General features: G+C 30.7%; 1 protein-coding gene across 2 annotated transcripts in view; it reads left to right on the top strand.

The window, feature by feature from the left end:
- The window catches only part of LOC122635135 (semaphorin-1A-like), a 287458-nt gene that overhangs the window by 189654 nt on the left and 77599 nt on the right, over nt 1-20205 (top strand). The gene's annotated exons all lie outside the window — the stretch shown is intronic.

The raw sequence follows: 20205 nt of genomic DNA, 5'->3' as shown, positions 1-20205 counted from the left end.
GCGTCTTTCTCTCTCTTTCTCTTTCTCTTTCTCTCTCCATCTCTCACATTCCTGGTAACCGAAAGAAAGAAAGAAATAGAGAGAGATGGATGCACAGTCACGCGTCAGTGGATTTTTCTAGAGAAAGGAGAACGCGGATGAGCAACCGTGTCCTTCGATTAAATCCAACGTTAAACGAATCCACGTTTTCTCTATTTCTTTCTTTCTTCTTTCTATAGATCTATCTATCTATCCATTTATCTATCTATCTATCTACCTACATACCTATCTACCTAACTATCTACCTAACTACCGAACTACCTATCTATTTATCTATCTATCTATCTATCTATCTATCTATCTATCTATCTATCTATCTATCTATCTCTTTCTCTCACTAGGCTTTGACTTTATCCACGGTTAATCGCTTTATTCCTCGCGATTCCTTTTCACATTTCAGTCACGGACATCGATAATCAGCTTTTCTTCTCGATGGTGGACAGTCGATGTCGTACTCCTGGGGCGATCCTTCCAATTCATCTCCTTTCTTCCTTTATCTCTTCGTTATTGTTGCTCCCGTAACTATCGTTCGTTCAAGGTAAATTGAAGAAAGAGAAGAGGAAGAGGTTTCCTTCGGATCTTTCCCTTCTAAAAACTATACGATACCCTTTTCCGGTCTCTCCGAGGATGGTTCAGTGAATTAAAAGAAAGAATTTATTCTTTTTATGTTCTGTGTCTGTATCTGTGGGTATATGTGTGTATCTGTATGTGTTACATACCGAGTGACTCCTTTTGTTTCAAGCAATCATTTCAATCAATCAATGCAGATATTTTTCTTCGAGTAATCGAATCTCCATTCGTTTATTTGTATTTCGAACAAAATTAGTATAGAGAATATTTGTTTAAGAATTAATGAACAAAGGTTTGCACGGTTATATACCGGATGATCCCTTTTGTTTCGTACGAATTATTTCGATCGGTAAGGTACAATATTTTTGTTCGGGTAATTTAATCTGCATTTATTTATTCGTCTTTCGAATAAATTATTGTACAGCATATTTCTTTAAGACTGAATGAAGAAAATTTAGAAAGTAAAAATTGGGAATTTAGAATAATTTTTGATTGAAATGTATTTTTTCTTCGAGCATAATTTGATTTCTGGTTCGAACTTTTTATAAAAAGTTTGCTGATGAATGAACGAATAAAGACGAAAAAGTAAGTCGACAATTTAGAAAAAAATATTAATTGGAATATTATAACATTTCACGTTCGAATATTCTTTCGTTTGTTTCGAGCGAATGATCTTTATTATTATCGAAAAAGGAATTAATTTTCACGTTCTTCGTAACTATCGAATAAATAAAATCGTCCAAGAAATCTAAAAATTCGAAAAAAATTTTAATTGGAAAGATATAATATTTCTCGTTTGAAAATCCTTATCATTATCGAAAAGAAATTAATTTTCACGTTTATTCATAACTATCGGACATTCGTTAACGAATAAAGAAATAAAATCGAGGAAGAAAATCGTAAAAACGAAAAAAATTTTAATTGGAAGAATATTTTTATTCCATCATTTAGTCCGAAGAAAATTATCCGTTAGAAACGATCTCTATCATTATCGAAAAGAAATTTATTTCCACGTTCATCGTATTATCGAACATTCGTTCAATAATGAATAAATAAAATCGAGTCGACAGAGCCAAAAATGTCTTAAAAATTAAGACAAATCTACGCCATTGTTTATTTTTTCATAGAGAATATTAAAAAGAATCGTTCGTGATAAACGATCTTAATCATTATCGAAAAAAAAATTAATTTCCACGTTGTAGTTAATTATCGAACATCTGTTAATGGATAATAAACAAGCTAGATTCAAAAGGGGAAAGGAGAAGGGATGAAATTTTGAAAAATTTAATGGGAGACTTTTAACGAGCCAACTTCACGAAGACTTTAGCTCGTAAGAAAGTTAACGAGTCACCCTCTATAGAAAGGCACTTAAATATGTATATACATATATATATATATATATATATATATATATATATATATATATACATGCATACGTACGTACTTAGTTACGTACTTACATACATAAATAAATACTACACGAATATATAGATATATAGATAAATACATACACACATAGGTTGATCTATATATCTCCTTACGTTACGTTAGGAAACAAAGTATCGCGTGTCGAGATGTTGGCTCGTATATCGTTAAGAACACTTCTTCGAAGTAATCGCTCGAAAGGACTTCCACTTTTAGTCCTCTCTATATCTCTTATTTCTCGCGATATCGAAAAACGTATACTCCCTTGATGGAAAGAAAAGTGGTGTGTATCCTCTTTCGACATTCCAATATCCCTTTCGTGTATCATCGGAACATCAGCCGTAGATACCTATTACGTTTACCGGCTTTCGAAGCTGTAGACCGAAGCTAATTCTACGATCGTGATACGGGAAGAAAACTAAAACTCAAATTTTCTATCTTCCTTCTCGTTTAGCTGAGAAGAAACTCTACGTGCAACTACTACTACTACTACTACCACCACTACTACTATTATCTACCTTCCTTCCTTCCTACCTACCTACCTACCATGACTTTATTCCCTCGGGAATCTAATTCTCTCGCGCCCTAACCAGAAAACTTGGCGACTTCATTTCTGGCGCGGTGTCGAATGTCGTTAAAAACTCGTCGAATAATCCGATGAACGAGTTTGCCTTGCTAGAGAGAAAGAGAGAAGGAAAGAGTGAAAGAGAGAGAGAGAGAGAGAGAGAGAGAGAGAGAGAGAGAGAGAGAGAGAGAGAGAGAATAAGGTTGCAGTGGATGCTAGGAAGGAAAGTATTGCTTGCGAAGGGCTCTCCCTTACGATCTTAGCTAAGAAAAAAAGATAAAAAGGATAGGAACGATAAGGAACGTCCGGGGCGTCAATTTCAATCGATTTAAAACCGATAATTCCTTCCTTGAAGTTTCATTCGGATCTTTTTTCTTTTCTTTCTTTCTTTTTTTTTTTTTTTTTTCAATTACGGTTGCATCTTTATCGAGGAAAAGTTAATGACTTCTACAAAAGTTTCACATTTACTACTTCGATTTATTTTTTCCTATCGGATCAAAAGTATCCGACGATTTTATTCTTTTTCGTTAATTTGTTTCGATGATAACGCGGTCGATAATTGACGTCAAAAATAAACTATGAAGAGTCAATGTTACTTTTTTCTTTTTTTTTTTTTTTTTTTTAATCACAAAATTTCATAAACGAACGTCCATAGTAAACGTAAAATATATGTAATTGCGGGCACGACGACTAGTTGAAAAATTGAAATTGAATTGAAACGGAAAGAGAAAAAAAAAAAGAAAGAAAATGGAAAAAGGCAATAGTAATCGTTTCTTTTAATCGAACGAAACGTAATCGATTAGGAGATTTCGAAAGTGGAGAAAAACGGAGAATACATTTTCCGTCAAGCAAGGGAAATCATTTTTCTCTTTAAGCTTCTACGCTTTGGTAATTGAATCGTCGAGGGGGACGAAAGTTTTCGAACCCTTTCAAAAAACGTGCCCTGTATAAATTTATAACAAAATCTCGCGCGAACAAACCTAGACGGTGTTGTAGTAGTTGTAATGATAGTAGTGTTGAAAGTTGGGAGGAAAGGGGAGGGTGGGAGGAAGGAGGGTTGGGAAAGGGTACGTCCGCGGTACGAAGCATTAAAGTCGCCGTAAAATCGCAACTTTACTTCAACGAAACGGCATGGCCGCGCATTTTAATCACCATCGTTCTCATTACGAGCACACCAGAGCACCGTCGTTTATCGCTGGAAAGACGAAATAAAAACTCGGGTTCTTCTTTCTATCTCTCTTTCTCCTTTTTTTTTGTTTCTTTTTTCTTCCTTCCTTTCTTTCGTTCTTTCTTTCTTTCGACAACGACGACGACTCGAGAAAAAATCCGTAACGCGGAAAGAAGAAGAAGAAGAAGAAAAAAAAAGAAACGTAACGTTTCTCGAAAACTTTCAAGTATTTCGTCGTTCGCAACTTTTAATTTATGCGTTGTTTCAGTCGGAAAAAATTTTAAATTATGATGTAAGAAGAAATGTGAAAGTAAAGAAAATAAAACGAAATAAGGTGAGAATTTATTTTTGTTAATTTGCTCGATGGGTTTTAATTTTCAACGTGATAACGATTCGAATTGATCGGAATTCGAATAAAAATTTTGGATTTTTATGTTTCCTTTACTCTATCTGAAATTTCATATTATGAATTCAAAAGAAATATGAAAGTAAAGAAAATAAAACGATATAAGGTGAGAATTTATTTTTGTTAATTTGTTTGATAGATTTTGATCTTCAATGTGATAACAATTTGAAATCATTAGAATTTGAATAAAAATTTTAGATTTCTATTTTTCGATTTCTCTTTCTGAAATTTTGCAGTAACGTTTTACGTAATCATTCGAAAAAAATGAAATTAATTTTTCGATGATTGAAAATTATTCGAACTACTTGGACATTATTGTTCTTCATCGTGGAAATAACTTTTATTCGTACGTTGTGTTGCATTATGAAATTATTATCATTATTATCATTATTAATAACATTATTATGATTATTAATAACATTTTAATTTCATTCTATCGAAGGAAATATTTCATATATCGCATAATTTTCAGCTATATTCTCATAATTTTGATTGGTACATACAATAAGTTACGAAAATATCTGAATCCCTTTTCAAATCGAATATATTTCTTTAGATTGACAATGAACGAAGAGAACGTATTGCATTTTTAAGCGAGCAGGAAGAAATTAATATGCTATATGAAGTGTATACGTGAAAATTTTTAAAATTACTTTTTGATTGCATCGGCTATAACAAAACTGACCTTTTTTTCGAAGTTCTCTATCGCAGATCTTTTTTATTTTTCTTTGCTTTCCTTTTTCTCTCTCTCTTTTTTTTTTTTTTTTTTTTTAATCAAATAAACATACGCAATTTATTAATTTTTGTGTCGTTTCGTTTCTTTTTCTTAATTTCATTTTTCTATTTTTTTGTTTCTTCTTTTTTTTTATTTTGTTTTCTTCTTTTCTCTTTTTTCAACTCTTTACATACACCATATGAAATACTAATACCTTCATATTTACTCAAAAATTCAGAGCGTTTTGCTTGGTCTAAAAAAAAAAAAAATTAAAAAAATAAATAAATAAATAAATAAAAAAGTTATTCAATTCCAAAAGGTGTCTGAATATTTTCGTGACCCACAGTATCTCCCCGCACGTATTCGTCCAGTGTGGTGCATTTAAATGTTTGACCACCATCGTTTTTCCTTGATTTTCAAGCGCGAAACATTGTATATTTGCATAACAAATGAAAAGCACTTCCGTCCTGCGGAACAAGTTGTCATGAAAGAACAAGTAGTGTTATTACATCGAGTTCTGTCATAAATCTCATCTCTCTGTCTTTGTCTCTCTCTTTCTCTCTCTCTCTCTCTCTCTCTCTCTCTCTCTCTCTCTCTCTCTCTCTCTCTCTCTCTCTCTCTCTCTCTCTCTCTCTCTCTCTCTCTCTCTCTCTGATTGTACATCTTCTCTTGACGAATAGAAACAGTTGAAGCAAAATAATGTTTCTATCGATATCAAAAAAATTTCATTCCTTTTCTAGGTCACCATTGATAAAACACACATACACACACACACACACACATATATATATATAGTTGAATCTTCTTCTTTCTTTCTCACTATTTCAATTTTTACGATAAATATTGAATTTAAACGATTAACTAATAATAATTTTCCTTTTAAAATAATTATCGAACAAACGTCGCATAACTATGTTACCAAGATTTATTACATTTTCGAATATATTTATATATCTTCTAGATAATTCTACAATTTTAGAAAAATTCATTTTCAAACTCTCTTTTCGTTATTCCGAGAGAAACGTACCGGTTATTCGACCGGTACTTATATATCTATATAGATATGCGTGTATGTTTGTATGTGTGCCTGTCGACGAAGAAGAAAAATAGGTGAAGCTTCTAAAGAAACCAGGCTTTGCGATAGGCGATCTCCGAACGTAATATCGTAGGACGTAGTAGTAGGTAATAGAATAAACACTTTTGTCGACGGGAATATCGAGATAATCGAATATCATATCGGAAAATATGGACGTGCCGTGTCAACGACAGACCTTGCAGCCTTCTGCCGTTGATGTCCGCACGCTTCTCTCTCTCTCTCTCTCTCTCTCTCTCTCTCTCTCTCTCTCTCTTTCTCTCTCTTTCTCTTTTTGTGAGTGTGTATGTTACGTATTTACTTCTCTTTCTCTCACCCCCATTTTCTCCACCATACTCTTTCTGTGTAACGCATATGATCCATAAAATTGAGTCCTATTTTACCGACAAAGGGATCGACATTCTCTTCGAAACGTATCCAGCTACCTACCTTTCGTATCGTTTTACGGTATCGCGTAAAAGAAACTGTCATTTTTCCGTCACTCTTCCCTCTTTTGTCCAAATAATCCAAAATGAAATGTTTTATTTTATTGCAAATGAAAAATAATCATTGTTAATAGAAATATTATTAAATTTTGAAAAGGGTAAAGAAGTGAAAGAGAAACGTATTATGATGGTATATCATACAATATATATGTACACTATATATTTTGTACATTGTATATTTTATGAATCATTAGTTTATTTGAAGAAATAATATTGTACTTTGAAGAAAATGGAAGAGAAAGAGAGAGAGAGAGAGAGAGAGAGAGAGAGAGAGAGAGAGAGAGAGAGAGAGAGAGAGACAGATATAATCGTCAGAATGTTTATCAAAAAAGTTTCAATCAATAGTTTATTAAAAAAGAAATATAACAATTGTTATAAGAAAGTATTATTACATTTTGCAAAAAGTATTATTTCTTTTGAAAAATATCGTCGACGTAATTTATGAATTGTTTAAAAATAATATTATCTCGAAGATAATAAAAAGAAATAAAAGCAGAATTAATTACCGCAGTAACGAAGATGTCATTGATCTGCTTTATAAAAATACATAATAAATATAAATGAATAAAATAATAATTAACGAAATCAATACTTTAAATAAGACAAAATATTATTACATAATTATATAAGAAAAAAAAACAATATAATAAATGTTCGAAAAAGTATAATTACATCTTCATAAAAAATACGAAAGAGAAACAAATGATCGATAAATATCATAAATATTTATTTAGAATAGTATAATAGACTGTAAAATAGTATAACAAACGTTATAAAATTTATCATTACATCTTGAAGAAAAAAGAAAGAGAGAAAGAGAGAAAGAGAAATAATCGTCACAATTCGTGTATCGTTAAAAAAAAAAAGAAGATAATAAACTTCATAAAAAAAATAAAAAAAAAAAAAACAGGCAAAAAAGACAAGAACAAGAAAAATGCTATTACCGTCTTAACAAAAAAAAAAAAAAAAAAAAAAAAAAAAAAGAAAAGAAAAAAGAAAAAGAACGAGAAACAAATAATCAGAACAATTGAAAAATAATCGTCAAATTAAATAATAGATTACTCACGTAGTATCACGAAATATGTAGCTCGTAAATAAAAGAAAAAGAAAACTCGAAAAGGAAAACACAGTGCCGGAAGGAGTAAAATATTTTCCCGGTCTTGTGGAAAGCAGAAGGTTCACGATTCTCTCTCTCTCTCTCTCTCTCTCTCTCTCTCTCTTTCTCGTACCTAATATGTACCTAGATAGAAAAGGAAAAAGAGAGAAAGAGAGAGAAGATACCTAGAGAGAGAAAAGTGGTAGAAGAGGGTGGAATGTTGAACGAACTCGTCGACCGCGTCGCAAACCTCCGCCGGAAGCCTAATTCTCACGTCCAGCTCGAAAATTCGAGGCCGGACTTCCATTCGAGTCACGCCGGGCAATATGGCTTCCGAATGCCGGGTCATACCTTTGCTTCATCTTCTACTTCTCTTCCGAGTATTCCCGTTCACTTTTTCTTCCTCTTTCCTTTCTCCTAGCACTAGTATTACTACAACTACTTCGTCTTCTTTTATTTCTTCTTCTTCTTCTTCTTCTTCTTCTTCTTCTTCTTCTTCTTCTTCTTCTTCTTCTTCTTCTTCTTCCTTTGGAGTGTACTAAAGATTTTGCAAAGTTCGTCTCCGAACAGCTTTTCTCTTCTTCTCAAAATTTCGAATCCTTTCTGAACTATTTCGATGTATATATATTGTATATATTATATTATATTATATATCATATATAATATATATTTTTTTTCTTTCCTTCTTTTCAACGATATCTCGAACACTAAATCGATTTCATTGGGATCGTATAGTTTTGACACGCCAATTCTGAAACAAGATACTGGAAAATATTTCTCAAAAGAATTTGTTTTTTTGATATCGATTTTTATGAAGCTTTTATTACGTATAAATATTGACAAAATAAATATTTTAAATAAAATGTATATTTTATATGTATAGGTATGTGTAGATATATACATATATATATATATATATATATATATATATATATATATAGTATATGTATACACATATATATAGAATAATATATATTTTATTCAATAAGATAAACTTTGTTTCATTAATAAATAATTACAATTTTTGTATATATGTACATATATAAAGAAAAAAAAATGAATTTTAATACAAATATATATATTTATAACATTTATTATATTTTTTCTTTAAATAAAATACTTCACCTTATGATGAATAATATATAAATATTATATTCCAAAACAATATATATTAAAATAAAATGATCGTGTGTATATACGTATATATATACATGATGTTACAACAACAATGTTAATATAATAATATTTTATACTACTCATAAAATTGTTCTTTTATTAACATTATTCTTATAAAAATCGATATATCAAATATATGTACGTAAATAATAAAATTTTAAATATCAATTTAGGTATTCAACTGACAATTAGTTGTATGAAATTTAAAATAAGAATAAAAAATAAAAATATACATATATATATACATACATACATACATACATACATATATATATATAAATCAATATTCGTTGTAGTTATATAACGAGAAATATAGAACTAAAAATAAAAATTCGTATGCCGAACATACGTTGAGTTCGTTCATTATTCCGAACGGATGTTACACGTATTATAAATGAACTATATAGCTAGTTACATATGTATCCACATATGTCCATAAATTTTGAAATCATCGTTGCGAATCGCCGCCCAACGAAATATCAAACACCATCTGCGTTCGGGCCCATAACGTCGTTGTCCTTATCTCGAATCACCTTCCTTTCCACGCCGAATAATCACAGGTATATGTATATATTACATGCAGTATATAATTACATACACCTGCATTTACACACACACACACACACACACACACATACACAGTATATATTATATAGATACTAATTCGAGTACGGTCTACGACTAGAGAATTTCATTAAGTAAAGCTAAGCACTAATTGTCTAGTTGGAACCATTATGGCCGCCATCTTGATATTAAATTCGGCGATAATCTCAAAGATGGTGTCGAGAGAAAGAGAGCAAGAAAGAGAAAGAGAGAGAGAGAGAGAAACGGAAAACGAAGCAAGCAGAGACGGAAATTAAGGAAAATACTCGTTAAAACGGCACATATATTATAACCCCCATCTCCCAGTTTTTCATCCTCGTGGATGATAGAGATCTTTCTTCTCTTCTCTCTCTCTCTCTCTCTCTCTCTCTTTTCGTCTACTATTTTTTGCGTCACCACGAAAATATATAGTCGACGGGGTTGGACGCACGTGCTGCGGCCTTTTTAAAAATGAGACGTGCGATATCCCGAAAGGTAGAAGGAAGAAAAAAAAAGAAGAAAAGATATAAGAAGAGAGAGCGAGAGAGAGAGAGAGAGAGAGAGAGAGAGAGAGAGAGAGAGAGAGAGATAAATAAAGAAAAGAGAAAGAAGAAAAAGGGTAAGAAAAAAAAAAAGGTTAGACGAATACGAATGGCGTAGGCGTGGCTTAGAGAGAGCTCTCTCTTTGTCTCTATCTTTTTTTTCTTTTCTTCCTATCTCTTCCTCTGTGGTCGGCAGAATATCACGGTAAAACTCTTTCCTTTAACGAATAGAAAAGTGACAAGTTATTTTAAGATTTAATTACTTTTAATGCGAAACTTCCTTGGCGCGAGTGCTACTCGACCATGATTAAGTCGGACGTTTGTCCAAATGGACCTGTGGAATATCGACCGACCAAGAACAGACCAAAAAAAAAGAGAAAAAAAAAGACAAAGAAAGAGACATAAAAAGAGCGAGAAAAAGAGAACGAGAGAGAAATATATATATATATATATATATATATATATATATATATATATATAGAGAGAGAGAGAGAGAGAGAAAGAGAAGAAGTTACTTACTTGGCTTAACCAACCTTCGACTTCTCCTTTTCTCTCTGTCTCTGTGTATGTATATCTATCTATCTGTCTCTCTGTATCTCCTTTTTCCGTATGAATAATCTCACCCTTTGTCATGTAACGAGTAAATTCGGAAGCGAGAATTCGTTCGTTTCGTTCGATGCAAAGCGATGTGCTTCTTCTTCTCCTTATTCTCCTTCAAAGGAGAAGATTGTGTACGCCATTTCCGTTTTGTAAGCTCGCCGATGAAAATTCAAAAGCATTCGTTTCAAATGAGAGCAAGACGAGAGAGAAGGAAAGAAAGAGGGAGAATACGAGTGTTTCTGTGGAGTAATGCAGCTTCGTTGAGCAGTACGATTCTATTAGAATAATGAGTACTTAATTAAGAGCGACTATTTTAATGGATGTTGTATTGTTACATTTTTCTTTTCTTTTTTCTTTTTCGTTTTCTTTTTTCTTTTCTCGTTTTATTTTTATTTTCATCTTTCTTTTTTCCCCTTTTCTTTTCTTTTCTTTTCAATTTAAATACGTTATAACAGTAATTATTGAAAAATATTCAAAGACAAATGTCTAGAGTTGATTATCCCATCGTTTGGTCAGCAATCGGAGTTTTCTTTCTTTCTTTCTTTCTTTCTTTCTTTATCTTTGTTTTGTTTTCTTCTTCTTTCGTACTACGTTTCATTTTGTTTTATTTAATAGGTTAGTTGTACGTTAGTTCAACGTTAAACGAGAAAAACCTTAATCTCACAATAATTACTTTCCTTTTTTTTTGTCTTTCTTTCAATGTACATAGGTACTTTCTTTATATAAAGAAACGGGTAATTAACTTTATATACCTATTTCAAAACTAATTTTAATTGGATAAGAATCGAATAATAATGCTATAACAATAATAATAACACTAATAACAACAACAATAACAATCATAATAATAATAAAATTAATAATAACAGTAATAATAATAATAATAATAATAATAATAATAATAATAATAATAATAATAATAATAATAATAACAACAACAACAATGGTAATTGATTATTCTTTTGCAATTTTTATTTAAAACAATTCTTTTTGGTCTCATTTTTTGTGATTTGTAATACACTATTGTAATAACTTTTTTCTCCCTTTCTCTTTAATTCTCTCTGTTTCTATCTTCTCTTTCTTTTATAATAATTATGTAAAAGATACGTTAGTTACAACGCCATGATTTTGTCGACATTCACGAATATGGTAGAGATTTTATTCAACTCACATTTCACAAATTTTGGATAAAAATTGTTGGCTTTCGAATACTCCTGTATTCTCTATACGAATGTATGAGTACATTTCACATCTTATAAAAAAAAAATAAAAAATAGAAAAAATATATATATATATATATATATATATATATATATATATATTTCAACTTCAACCATACTTATCAAACCTGTACGTGACTGCTAACATTAAAAAAAAAAAAAGAGAGAGAGAGAGGGAGAAAAAAATAATAAAAAACAAGAAAAAAAAATTGGAAAAAAGATCTATAACGTACATTTATACGAAAGTGGGCTTTTTTTCAATTCATTAAACAGGAGAGAAAGAGAGAGAGAGAGAAAGAGAGAGAGAGTCCATTCGACGAATCCGATAAGCTTGATTTCCGTAGGTTCTAGCTTCAATTAACGTCGGTATATAATCGGATAACGCATATGGCGCGGTAATCGAGAGAAGAGTACCAAGAGAGGAAGCTGTGGAGTTAGAGGTGGAGGGGAAAGTCCGGTTTGGTGCGCTTTACTCTAAACAGATGTTCGACCGAATGGCCGAGTGGGTTTATCGACCGCCATTACCGCGAACTTAATGAACCCCTACCCATGCCTCTTCATCACTGAACAACGTGAGCATCCTCCCCTTCCTCCACCTCACCCCCTAGTCAAGCTCAACCCCCTTCGAAATGCTTTCACGATTTACCCGAAATAAATTAACAGAAATTCAAGAGAAGTCTTCTTCGCAAATTGTATTCTCTTTTCACTCCCCCCTCCCCCTCCCCCTCCCCCCTCTCCTCTCCTCTCCCCCTATTATTTTTTTTTTCATTTTCATTTTCATTTTCATTTTCTTTTTTTTTTTTCCTTTTTGCTTTTTCCCTTCCTTCTCTTTCTATCTCTTCATATGCGAAACGAAATTCTTTTCGAAAATTTCTTTCGACGAATTTTTGTAGCTCTTGCGCATCAATTTTCGTCGTTATTTATAAATTTTCATTGGGGTATAAAAAGATTCGGGATGATTGGGAATCAGTCGAGAAAAAAAAATAATAAATAGATAAATAAATAAATAAATAAATAAATAAATATGAAAGGAAATGATAAGGCGGAACAAAATATTGCGTAAAATTAATTTTTTTTAAGTATGTTATAAAAGATTGCCAATGAATGGAAAAACTAGATTTCACAAAAACTAGATTCACTCGAAACAGTACGTACCGATCCATTTTCTATTTATATGAAATATTACATTCCTTGGAATATAGATTAGAAATTGTTAGGAATCAATTTATAGTAGAAAAAGTGCGTGAAATTAATTTTGTTATACGCTATAAAAAGTTTCTAGTAAACGAAGAAACTATAATACATTCTACTGTTCTATATAACGCATATCGATATATTTTCTACTTATACTTAAGAGATTACATTCATTGGAATATAGATTAGAGATTATTAGGAATCAATTTATAGTAGAAAAAAAGCGTGAAATTAACTTTTTTATATTCTACAAAAAGTTCCTAGTAAACGAAGAAATAGATTTTATTGTACAGAATGCGTATCGATGTATTTTCTATTTATATATAACATTACATTCATTGGAATATAGATTATAGATTATTAGGAATCGATTTATAGTAGAGAAAAAGTGTGTGAAATTAATTTTTTTTATACACTACAAAAAGTTCCTAGTAAACGAAAAAACTAGATTTTACAGTACAGAGTACGTATCGATGTATTTTCTATTTATGTGAGACATTACATATATTGGAATATAGATTCGAAATTATTAGAAATCAATTTATAGTAGAAAAAGTGCGTGAAATTAATTGTTTTATACATTATAAAAAGTTCCTGGTAAATGAAGAAACTAAATTTTATTGTAGACGGTGCGTAACAACGTATTTTCTATTTATATGAAATATTATATATCATTAGGATATGGATCCGATGATCAATTTCGATGATCCGAGAAATTTTATATAATTTATAATCGAATGTTTATGAAATTAATATTTTTATACTATAATAAAATTCATGGTGTAGATAAAGAAACTAAATTTCATTGTAACACGTAGCATAACGTATATTATATTTAGTATATTTTCTATTTGTATAAATAATACGATATTATTGAAAATATTTAAAAACATAGAAAAAATTATACCAACAATGTTGACGTTTTTTCTACTTCACTTTATTTCTTTTTTTCGTTTTCACTAGCAGATATCGTCGATGCGACTCATATTTTTCTTAGAAAGAGACATAAAACGGGTAATAGGTACCATAAACTAACTATTTCTTAAATGTCGCTTAATCTATCGTACATAAGTTGAATAAACAAAGTTTTATTTACACGATAAATTACGTAATATTTTACGGTAAAAGTTAGACTCGAACGAATATAAACTTTAAGTTCGGAAAAAACGATGCACCGCTGCGAGTATACCTCATTATTTTGATGAAAAAAAAAAAGAGAAAGAAAAAAAAAAGAAAGAAGAAAAAAAAGGAAGAAAGAAAAAAAAAAGAAAATTTCAAATAATTAATACGGCGTCGTTCTTTTCGCTAACGAGCAATCTAGATTCGCCGGAAAAAGAAATTTGCAAATTTTTTTCAGGAATACATTCCTATTTATATTGTTAAGAATCAACGGATATTTTATTAATAATTTAATTCGTATTAAATAAAATAAGAAAAGAAAAACAATCTGATAATAAAGAAAAACTGACATTTCTGATAGAAAATAAATTTTGGAAAAGATTTCGCTCGACCAAGCAATTAGAAATTATTCGATTAATTTTTTCGATAATGAATTGAAGTCGAAGTCAATTCGATTTCAATTTCGTGAATATACAATTTTGTGATTGTATTTTGAATTAAGGCCTCTTTTTTTCTGCTTCTTTTATACGGAAGATTTGTGTTTTTACTAGCTGTCGTGTCATCACCTTTGAGAATTTATTTAAGCCGAGCATGGAAACGTCGAAGAAATATGGCGAACGAAGAACCGCTTTCAAACGATTGAGAAAATTCAAAAGCGAAGCAAGCAGCGAATATATTTTTTTTTCCTTTTCATTTCTTTTTCTCTTCTTTTTTGTTTGTCTGTTTAATTTTATTTTCCTCTTTTTTTTTTTTTTTGCTTTTTCTAGAGATTTAAATAGGTCACAGTGTCAACGAACAAGCGTAAAGAATAAAACGTAGTCACGAATTTTCATTTTAATGAAGGCAAACGTATAATTTTTAAACTTACAACTTCTCTCTCGAGCATCACTTAAAGGATCTAATTAGCCTCTCATCCGTGTCATATGGTTTTTCTTTCTTCTTTTTTCTTCCTTTTTTTTTCTTCTTTTCTTCGTCAACAAATTTAACTTGCACACTACGTTTTCGGACAATTTTACAAATTCAACGAATAATTTATATCGATCGTTTCGTAATGAAAATTAAAAATACGAGTAAAAGAATAGAAATATTTTTAATATTAATATAAATAATAAAAATAATTAACGTATAATAATAATAATAATAATAATAATAATAATAATAATAATAATAATAATAATAAAAATTGTTCTATCGTATTACGAAAAAAAAGAAATAGAAAAAAAGATAAAAAAACGGAGACAGAGACAGAGACAGAGAGACAGAGCGACAGAGAGAGAAAGAGAGAGAGAGAGAGAGAGAGATAAAAAGAATAAAAAAAAAATAGGTAAATTATCCTATCAGCGGGTAGAAATATTTTCATGCAAGAAATGAACGAACAAAGTTGAAAACGCAATAGCAAGTACAAACGATGAATGGGGAAAAAAAAGAAAAACAGACATAGAAAAAACGAGAGATAAAACGAGAGAAAGAGAGAGAGAGAGAGAGAGAGAGAGAGAGAGAGAGAGAGAGAGAGAGAGAGACGTTAAATAGAACGGAAAATAGAACTCCGCGAATCATCGACTCGACAGCACGTCATAAATGTTAAATATCCACTTGGTTTATTTACAGTACCTCGTAGTACACCGACTCCAGTTACAACAATGTATTTGTTTCGAACACGCGGGTTGCTAGGGGTAGGAGGTGAAAGAGAAAGAGAGAGAGAGAGAGAGAGAGAGAGACAGAGGTAGAAGAGGGGTGAAGGATGGGGGATCGGCCAGCAAATATTTTCCTTAGCCGTGTTTATTTGAACTGAAGAAAATTTAATTAGAGCTTAGAGCGTTCGCTTTATTACAAACAATTCTCTTGCTGTCGCTCGTCAAGCGTGCTTCGGCTACAAAAAAAAAAGAAAAAGAAAAAGAGGGAGAGAGAGGGGTGAAGGGGATCATATTTTGTTTCTTTGGTTTTTTCTTTTTCTTTATAATTTGTCTCTTTCTTTCTGTATTTTGTTTTTTCTTATTTACTTATTTCTTCTTTCTCTTTTTTTTTCTTTTTTTTTTCTCGTCGAAATTATTCTTATAACGAATAATACCGATGAAACGATCTACGAAGAGACTGAAAGTACCGAGTGTACTCACTGGAAATAGCTTTGTGAAGAAACCAAAGGAATACCTACATATATATATATATACATGAGAGAGAGAGAGAGAGAGAGAGAGAGAGAGAGTATAAATGTATGATCGTGATATAGACACATACACGCGTGCTCACACACAACAGCGATTTTCTCGATTTTCTTTGAAAGCCATCGTTGTGGCTTTTCTTCTCATGCAATATCGATGATACACCAAGAAAGGATAGAGTATTTTATTTGGCAGCCGGTATGAAAAGTATGCTTCTCTCTTTTACAACGCTCTTTATATTAAATATTACACATTTAGGTATGGATAAATATATATATATATATATATATATATATATATAAAGAAACGAAAGAAAAGAGGAAGAAGAGAAAGAAGGAAAAAATTAGAGAAAAAATGTTCGGCTCTATTTAATGATAATTATAATAATTATAATATATTTACTCGACTTGTTTATTTCTATTTACTCGTCTAACTTAATTATTTTGAATATTTTTATTTCGTTGTTTAATATTTTTTTCTCTCTTTTTTTTTTTTTCCTCTTCCTCTTTTTAATAATACGTTGATCGAATATCGCCGAGAAAATTTATAAACGTACTGCGTATTAAATCGAATGTCAGTGAATAAAAAAATGTTCGATAACGCAATTTTAATTGATAATAGTTTAAAATAAGAAGCGTGCCCTGTATGAAGAAAATGAATAATTAATATTAATAATTCTAATTTTGGCTAAGAAATAGAGTAATATATAAAGATAATGAAAAATGAATAATCAATAAAAAATAAAGAATAATGAATAAGAATAATGAATAAAGAAAATCTATATTCTTTCTATTTATAATATGCACATGAAAATTATTATTTCGAATATTAATGATCGAATTAAGTCATTATCGTTGCATTAATTGACAAAAATAAAATTTTCCGAATAACTGTATTAAAACGGATACGAATAGAAGCGAAGCTTATTATATTTCTTAAAATATATCTCGTTACTTTTATCTTGCAATTTTTTCTAATTATTAATTAATCGAAAATTAAATATTTTTAACCGACTAACAAAGTTTTATGAGCAATCGAATGCATTACGAAACCACCAATGAGACAATCTCATTATCGATAAGAGAATATAGTCTTATTTAATCATAAGATTCAATACAATTTATCATTACAAATTTACAATAATAAAAATTCATATTTATTTATATTATACATTATATAATATTATAAATTCATATTAATATCAAATTTATAATTGAAAAATTTTAATAAAAAGTCAATTGTTGTTTCTAGTAATATCCGGTTTATATCAAAAATTTCACGCAGAATATTACGTATATACATACGTAAATTAATTTAAAGAAAACTCAATCGCAAAAGACGAATGTTAATTAACAAAACAGTCTCTTATTAACGTATTAAATATTTTAATCAATTGTCCAGTCCGTCGATTAGTCGATGACATCAGTCGTCTGAAAATTTAAAAGAGAGACTGAGAAAAAGAGAAAGAGAAAGAAAGAAAGAAAGAGAGAGAGAGAGAGAGAGAGAGAACAAGAAGAAAAAAGCAAGGACATAGGACATTACTTTTCGAAGAGCAACAATAACAACAACACAATAAAAATAGAAATAACAACTACGTGAAAGAAATCGCATGTCGTTCGTGACTTCGATTCACAACGAGTTATTAAAATTCATTCTCACGCTACCTTCTACGGTGGACCTTCGCAATATAAACGTGGACACGCATAACGAATACGTTTATCTTTACACGAATACACAGTGACGCATATTTTAAAACGAATCAAAAATTTTCGTTTAAATATCGAGTACCAATAATTCTTATTAATTGTCTCATCTAATTTCATGAATTTCGTTATTCAAAAAGATACGAAAAGAATGGAAAAAATGAGATAAATATTATGTAAAATTATTTTGTAGTATCACATTCTTACATAAAATAAATTCATACGGATACACAATAGCGCGTATTTTCAAACGAATCGAATAAATTTTTAATTAAATATCGGGGTCCAATAATTCTTATTAATTGTCTCATCTAATTTTGAAAATTTCATTGTCCATAAAAAAAATAGACGCTATGCAAGATCATTTCGTAGAATCACGTGAAAGCGTGAAATTCTTATGAAAAATAAATTTACACGTATACATAGTGGCGCGTATTTTCAAACGAATCAAATAAATTTTTATTTAGATATCGGGGTCCAATAATTCTTATTAATTGTCTCATCTAATTTTGAAAATTTCATTGTCCATAAAAAAAATAGACGCTATGCAAGATCATTTCGTAGAATCACGTGAAAGCGTGAAATTCTTATGAGAAATAAATTCACACGGATACACAGTGGCGCGTATTTTCAAACGAATCGACAAATTTTATTTTAATACCAAACTCCAATAATTCTTATTAATGCTCTCATCAATTTCATGAATTTCATTGTCCATGAGAAAAAAAATAGTCTCTATGTAATACAATTTTGCAGTATCACGTTGAAGCATGAAATTCTTATGTGAAATGAATTCACACGAATACACAGTTACGTGTATTTTAAAACGAATCGAAAATTTTCATGAAATATCAGAAATATTTAATAATTCTTATTAATTGTCCAATCTAATTTCATGAACTTCGTCGTCCATGAAAAAGAGAAAGAGAAAGGAAGAGAGAAAGAAAGAAAAAGAAAAAAGATAGATACTTTGCAATACTATTTTGTAGTATTACATAGAAGCGTGAAATTCACGTAGAACAAACTGTTTCGTAAAGGTCGGATAAGTGATGTTAGTATGTGCGCGAACGCGTGAAACAAAGAGAGATAGAAAGAAAGAGAGAAGGAGAGGGGGAGAGAGAAAGAGAGAGAGAGAGAAAGAGATTCGCAATAGAGAGTGTATGTGTTGAGAGAGGAAGAAAGAGAGAACATTGTAGAGTGTATTCATCTAGTCTTTTATTCGTATCTCCCGCGGGAAGCACCTGTCACGGTGGCACGCAGCGAGACCTGTACGACTAGATACTAGTCATGCTACCCTATATGTGTATGCACACGAGTATCTTTATATACATATACATACATATACATAAATATATATATATATATATATATATATATATATATAGAGAGAGAGAGAGAGAGAGAGAAAGAGAGAGAGAGAGATTCATATATATACACAAAAATATCATGTTAACACGTTGCATAGTATGAAGATATATACATGTATACATACATAATATATATGTACATATATATATGTATATATGTATACACATACACAGATAGATACGGATATATACATATATATATAATACATACGTAGAAATGCATATAGTAAATTCACATTCGTGTATGTACATGGATATGTATCTGTATGCGGGTAACCACGTCATTTCGCTTAAATAAAAGAATCACCGGGGACACTCGTGGTTAATTGGAATAATTAATCGGCTCGCTTCATTGTCCCCCTTTACTCTACTCCACCGCAACCTCATCTTCCATCTCACTCTTTCTCATGGTACACATATATCTATATATACACACATATATATGTATGTATGTACATATCTATGTACACGAGATACATATATCGACTACGTATCTATACATTTCTCTCTCTCTCTTTCTCTCTCTCTCTCTCTCTCTCTCTCTCTCTCTCTCTCTCTCTGTCTCTGTCTCTCTCTCTCTGTCTCTGTCTCTGTCTATCTGTCTGTCTGTTTGTCTATCTGTATCTCTCTCTCTTTCCCTCTCTCGCTATCTCTCTCTTTCGTTCCTGTCGGAAACACGTAATAGTTGTAACGTACTACTGGGATATCCGTGGTCTTCCTGCTGAAATTTCGCAAGTCCCTAGCCCTTTCCCACCCCACTTAGACTTTCTTCTTTCTTAAAATCTTTTCCTCTATCTCTTTTCTTTCTCATAGCTTACGTTCTTTCCTTCTTTCTTCCTTTCGTCCTTCCTTCCTTCCTTTCTTTCTTTCTTTCTTTCTTTCAAGCCCAGAGTGAAGTGCCATTGCACGAGGGTACTTTTATCAAGTGACTAGATAAAATATTAGGTAGGTACTATATATTCGCCTATATATATATATATA

Source organism: Vespula pensylvanica, chromosome 17 (assembly GCF_014466175.1).
Source record: "Vespula pensylvanica isolate Volc-1 chromosome 17, ASM1446617v1, whole genome shotgun sequence".
Lineage (NCBI taxonomy): Eukaryota > Metazoa > Arthropoda > Insecta > Hymenoptera > Vespidae > Vespula > Vespula pensylvanica.
The sequence above is the reverse complement of the archived record's forward strand: the minus strand, read 5'-3'. Positions and strand labels throughout refer to the sequence as shown.